This window comes from Chiloscyllium plagiosum, chromosome 26 (assembly GCF_004010195.1).
Source record: "Chiloscyllium plagiosum isolate BGI_BamShark_2017 chromosome 26, ASM401019v2, whole genome shotgun sequence".
Lineage (NCBI taxonomy): Eukaryota > Metazoa > Chordata > Chondrichthyes > Orectolobiformes > Hemiscylliidae > Chiloscyllium > Chiloscyllium plagiosum.
The window spans coordinates 15,193,493-15,200,503 of NC_057735.1; positions in this window are offsets into that span (position 1 = coordinate 15,193,493).

A 7,011-nucleotide genomic window follows, 5' to 3' on the forward strand; every position below is an offset into this window, starting at 1 on the left:
AGGAATCTGGGACTGTCCAGGTGAATTTGAGGTCGGGGTGGAAGGTGTTGGTGAAGTGGATGAACTGTTCCACCTCCTCGTGTGAGCACGAGGCGGCGCCGATACAGTCATCGATGTAGCGGAGGAAAAGGTGGGGTGTGGTGCCAGTGTAGCTGCGGAAGATGGACTGTTCCACATATCCTATGAAGAGGCAGGCATAGCTGGGGCCCATGCGGGGGTACCCATGGCTACTACTTTGGTTTGGAGGAAGTGGGAGGATTGGAAAGAGAAGTTGTTCAAGGTGAGGACCAGTTCGGTCAGTCGAAGGAGGGTGTCAGTTGAAGGCTACTGGTTGGTACGGCGGGAAAGGAAGAAGCGGAGGGCTTTGAGTCCTTCGTGATGGGGGATGGAGGTGTACAGGGACTGGATGTCCATGGTGAAGATAAGGCATTGGGGATAGGGGAAGTGAAAATCATGGAGGAGGTGGAGGGCTTGAGAAGGAAGTGGCAAGCTGCCTTCTGAGAGTCATAGAGTCATAGAGACCTACAGCACGGAAATAGACCCTTCTAGAACATAGAACATAAAACCTTATAGTGCAGTACATGCCCTTCAGCCCTTGATGGTGCGTCAACCTGTGAAAACAACCTGAAGCCCATCCAAGCTACACTATTCCATTACCATCTATGTATCTATCTAATGATCATTTAAATGCCCTTAAAGTTGGCAAGTCTGTGACTGTTGCAGGCAGGACATTCCACATCCTTACTACTCTGAGTAAAGAACCCTCCTCTGACATCTGTAACCAATACCCTCTGAAGAAAAAGGCTCTCATTGTCCGCCCTATCTAATCCTCTGATCATCTTGTATGTCTCTATTAAGTCGCCTCTTAACTTTCTTCTGACTAATGATAACAGCCTCAAGTCCCTCAGTCTTTCCTCATAAGATCTTCCCTCCATACCAGGCATCATCCTGGTAAATCTCCTCTGCATCCTTTCCAATGCTTCCACATCCTTCCTATGCAGCGATCAGAACTGTAAGCAATTCTCCAAGTGTGGCCGCATTAGAGTTTTGTATAGCTGCAACATAACCTCATGGCTCCGAAACCCAATCCCTCTACCAATAAAAGCTAACACACTGTCGGCCTTCTTAACAACCCTATCAACTTGAGTGGCAACTTCTGTCCAACCTCTCCATGCCAACCAGCTATCCTAAATTAATCCAGTCCCATTTGCCAGACCCTGGCCCATATCCGTGTAAAGCTTTCCTATTCATATACGCATCCAGATGCCTCTTAAGTGTCATAACTGCAACAGCCTCCAACACTTCCTCTGGCAGCTCATTCTGTACACAATCCACCCTTAGGTCCATTTTTGATCTTTCCCCTCTCACCCTAAACCTATGCCCTCTAGTTCTGGACTCCCCGCCCTAGAGAAAAGACCTTGTCTATTTACCCTGAGACTTTGAGCTACTCTTGTAGTCAGCTAATGTCCAGTTCAGATCATCAATGATCTTCCTTCCATCGTAAGGTCAGAAGTGGGGACATTTACTGATGACTGCACATTATTCAGCACCATTTGAACTCTTCAGATTCTGAAGCAGTCCATGTCCAAATGAAATTGGACAATATTCAGACTTAGACTGAAAAATGCAAGTAACATAACATAACTGGGGACAGTTCAATTCATAACTCTCAAATGCTTATCCACAGGTACAAGTGAAAAAATATGATACAACATTCTTCACTAGCTCCAACAACAGTGAAGAAGCTTGACACCATCCAGGACAAAAGAGCCCACTTGACTGGTACTCCATCTCAACATTCACTCCTTTCACCAGCAATTCAGTGGCTACAGTGTTTTCCGCTTGTAGGGTGCATTACAGTAAATCACTAAGACTCCATTGACAACACCTTCCAAACATGCAACCTCTGTCAGTTCAAAGGATAAGGGCAGGTGATGTATGTCAACACCACCACCTGCAATTCACTTTCACATCAGATACCATCCTAATTTGGAAATATGTCACCTATCCAACACTGTTGAGTGGGTAAAAATCATGGAAATCCCTTCCTAACCACCTTGTGGGTGCCCCTATATCCTATTAATTGTAGCAGTTCAAGAAGGCAGCTCAGAATCACATTCTCCAGGGGAATTATTGTTGGGTAATAAAGGATGGCCTAGCCAGAGATACTCATATTGTACAAATGAATAATAAATAATAAAAAATAAATTGCAGCATTTGAGAGCTGGTTTCAGGATTTTAATTCAGTGACACTGAAGGAGTAGTGATATATTTCCAAGTCAGGATGGTGAGTGTTTGCAAGGAAATTGTACATGCTGATCTTCCATGTAATTGCAACCTTGTCTCTCTCCATTTCATTAAAATTCTGCTTTACCTCATATTTGCCACTTTTTATTCCATCTGTCATAGCTTTACCTGCTCAATTAACCCATTTCTATCTCTTTGCAGACTCTTCACAGCTTGCTTTCCTACCTAGCTTTATATCATTAGCAAATGTGGCTACGATATTGTTAAGAAGGCACATGGGATATTTGACTTTATGAGCCAATGCACAGAGTTTAAGGGCAGAAACGATACGCTGGAATCATATAAAATGATGGTTAGACCACAGCTAGAGTATTATGTGAAGTTCTGAAATCCATATTACAAGAGGGATGTGATTGCATTGGAGAGGGTGCAGGATATTGCCAGGGCAGGAGAATTTTAGTCATGAAGGGAGATTGGATAGACTAGGGTTGTTTTCCTTGGAGCAGAGAAGACTGAGAAGGGGACATCATTGAGATGCATAAAATTATGCGGATCATAGATAAGTTGGATAGGAAGGAACTTTTCCCCTTGGACAAAGATCAATGATCAGGAGGCACAGGTTTAAATTGGGGAGGAAGGGACTTAAAGAGGATGTGAGGAATTTTTATTTTTGGCCTAACGGGGTTGGAATCTGGAAGTCACTGCTTGAAACTACAGTAGAGGCAGAAACCTTCATAACATTTAGGAATATCTAAGCATGCACTTACGATGCCAAGGCATATGAGGCTGTAGTGTAAGTGTTGGAAAATTGGATTAGAATAGTTAGGTGATTGTTTTTGATGAGCACAGACTCGAATGGCCAAATGATCTGTTTCTGTGCTGTAGACCCTGATGAGTCTCTCACTTGAAAATCAAGTTCCTTCATCCTAGCCATTAAAATATGTAATATATAGTTCAGACTCCATCACTGATCCTTGCAACAGTGCATTAGTTATAGTTTATTGCATTGAAATGACCTATTTATCCAAACTCTTTGCATCCTAGATGATTATTAAATCATCCATCTATGCTAGTATATCAGTCCTGCACAATAATCTCTTATCTTGTATTTATAGAATAGAACAGAATCCCTACAGTTTGGAAGAAGGCCATTTGGCCCATTGAGTCCACACCACTCAGACGCACTCGCCTACCCTATCCCTGTAACTCTGCATTCCCAACGGCTAATCTACCTACCTTGCATATCCCTGGATACTATGGGCAATTTAGCATGGCCAATCCACCTGACCTGCATATCTTTGGACTGTGGGAGGAAACCAAAGCATCCAGAGGAAAACCACGCAGACAGGGGGGAGAATGTGCAAACTCCACACAGACAGTTACCCGAGGCTGGAATCAAATCTGGTGCCTTGCAGCACCAATGCTAACCATTGAGCTGTTGTGCCACCTTAACAAATGTCAAAAGTATACTGCTTCTACTCATTTTCCATCATCCACCCTGTGTAGTACATCCTGAAATAACAGTAATTTGCACGTTACAAAATGTTTTTCTTTCAAAAACCACATTGACTCTGTGAGGTTTTATTGTGATTTTATAAAAGTCTTGCTACTGATACTTTAACAATTTGTTTTAGTGTTGTCCCAGTGACAGAGATTAGGCTAACTGGCTTAGAGTTTATTAATTACTTTCTCCTATCTTTCTCGGACACCAGAGTTACATTACAGTTTTTTAATTGCTGACACTCTTTTACAACCTGGGGAATTTTGGAACACTACAACACACTCAAACCATCATATTTTTTTGCAAAATATACTGATGCATAGATATCCACTTTGCATCACATTGGTTAACAATGCATAAAATGTATTCTATTTCTGCATCTAAATCCACAATTATGGCACTTCAGAATAATTAAAGGAGAAAGATTGACGAGTGGACAACCCCGCAGCTAAATGCTAACCAGAAATCCTGGTTGTAAATTTGGCCATAACACTGTTTCATATAATTGTAAAACTGAAAGATGGAGCTTCATCAGCTGGAAATCCGTCTCACATTGAACCTGCATAATGATAGTAAGAATAAGCCAATCATGGAAAGTATTTAAGCATGAAAATTGGCTCATCAATAATGCAAAATGTGTGTTAAGCCAAAATCTGATGGGCGCAGATATACAATTTTATTCCCAATTTATTCATTTAAATTTGTGGATGAGAAAATGAAGAAAAATTTAAAGGCATATCAATGCCTCTGTAGTTACTGGAATAGATCAAAAAGCAGAATCTAATATATAGTTAGCTTATTAAAAAGAAATTCCATATCAGCAAACTGGAGAAGATTTCATTGAAATTAAAATTTAATAAAAAAAGAGTGGTTGCAACTATTAATTTGTGTTAAGCAATTACATAGATTTTAAAGTAGAAACAAGCTATTTGGCCTGTGCCAATCTTTGATGCACAACAGGATCCATGTCCCACTTTATTATCCTCACTCTATCAACGTACCAATGAACACAACGTTATTAAAATACAGACATAAATTATGGGTTTGTTCATTATTCTAAGGTTTTGAAACTAGTCTAGGGAAAGGTAAGGATATAGTCACTAACTGCTGTGCTTACACACCAGCGTCTCAACTAGAATTAAAATAAATGATCGCTGTTCAATTATTTAAGAAGAAACAATAACAGACAATTTTAAAAAAAGCACCCAGATTATCTGTTTTAAAATGTAAATGGCTTGAAATTGAAAGTTCTCAAAAGCTGCTCTCTCATTAGAAAAATATGACTGAAGGTCACAGTGCCTCAGATAGGAGGTGTTGTTGAGAAGGCTGTGCCTTTATGGCTGGCCTGAGCCAGTGTAGCATTTGAAACTGTGCTGTAGGTATCACTCTGCATTACAAGCCAAGCATTTGGCCAGTTGAGATAAGCAATACCCACACAGCACTTTAACAGATAGCAGTGAACAGCCATTGCTAATAAGCCTATATTTATGCTGTATAATAATGTTTTAATCAATGTTTTCACTCATCAGAACCACTTGGGAAAAGTAGGACTTCATTTGGGCCAGAAATTGGGACACTACCAGATTTTGTTTGAAAAATATGCGCTATATATGATCACTATTAATATAATTTAGAATAACCTAGCACCCTCAATCCCAACAAAATGAGAGAATGGTCAGACTTTTGTAGAGACCAGGGAAGAAACTGGAAATTTAAGCAGATCACCCCTAGAATTGGTTTCGTTATATCTTTCATCTTGTCCTGGTGCTAGCCCTAGGTCTGTTCCGTTATACCCTGTCCTGGTGCCAGCCCCAGGTCTGTTCCGTTATACCTTTCACCTTGTCCTGGTGCCAGCCTCAGGTCTGTTTTTTGTCAGTTAGTTCTTACTTTTGATTAAAATTTGGGGACAAAATTATACCGTAAATAGTTAGCAAAGTTCCATCAATTTATAATCGACTTGGAAATGCAATATTTGGAGCCAGTAAAAACACTGCAAGTTTTCTTCTTGATGTCATTTTACTTGATGGTGATGTTCACAATCTTAGCAACCAATGAAGTGAGAGACACTGAAGGATTAATATATTGGCACAATCATTAATAATGCATTAACCCAGAAATTGGACAATCACCTGATGAAGGAGCGGTGCTTTAAAAGTTAATGCTTCCAAATAAACCTGTTGGACTATAACCTGGTGTTGTGTCATGTTTAACTTAACCCAGAATTGTTTAACTAGGAAACAAACTGTCTGGCACAAGAGTTGTAAAGATGTCTTCAGCTTTGTTTAGCTTGCTAGATGAGTGGATAAGCCAAACTGTTCTTAAAATGGAAGAGGGTAATTGTTAACATTTAGAAAATGGGCTAATAAACAATCCATGCTGCTGAAATATTTCATGGTTTCATCAGAACAGCTGCAATCTACCATATAATGGATAATGTATCAATCAGCAAAAATAATTTGCATAAAAATACTATGTCGAAAGAACAATGATTTGCATTTCTATCACATTTTTCATGATGCTATGATGTCCGAAGACACTTTACAGTCAATTATATACTTTTGAAGTGTAGTCATTCTTGTGATGTAAAATATGGGGTCAAAGATTTGTGAGTTCCCCTAAGCAAAAGTGAAATCATCATTTGTTTTATTGATTTTGATTGAGGAAGACACACTTGCAAGAACACTGCAAAAATTAGTTTTGTGCCAAACAGATATTGTGAAGTGATGCAGTTTAACATGTCACCCTCAGTCCTTGAATACTGGACTGAGGTGCCAGCATAGATCTTGGCCCAAATATTCATTCCCGGTTCGGATGACGAGGGGATAGAGAATTCCTGGCTCCACAAAATGTACCTTTAATAATGGCTGCCTACATTTCCCATTTTCAGTCTCAGGGAGTCGGCTGGGTTGTGAGTTGTGTTGAATGACTCGGGCAGAGTAAGGACAGCTATTGGTTCGCTGGGCAGAAAGCCTGCCTAGGGTCTTCCAACACTATGTTCAAAGTTTAAGAATAAAAACTAAAACATAAAATGTTACTCTTACTCTCAGTGCCCTTACTCTCCATGCCGTTTCCATGTCAACCCATGCCCCTATACCCATCGCCATGGCTGCTAATAACCGTAATGCCATCCTATGCCTATATATCCATTTTCCATTGCTCCTCATACTCCCTATGCCTCCTGCCATCCCAGGGGTCTTTGAAGCCTTGAGTCAATACCCATTACTATTACTAGGCAGATACAAGCCTAGCCTTTCCAACCTTTC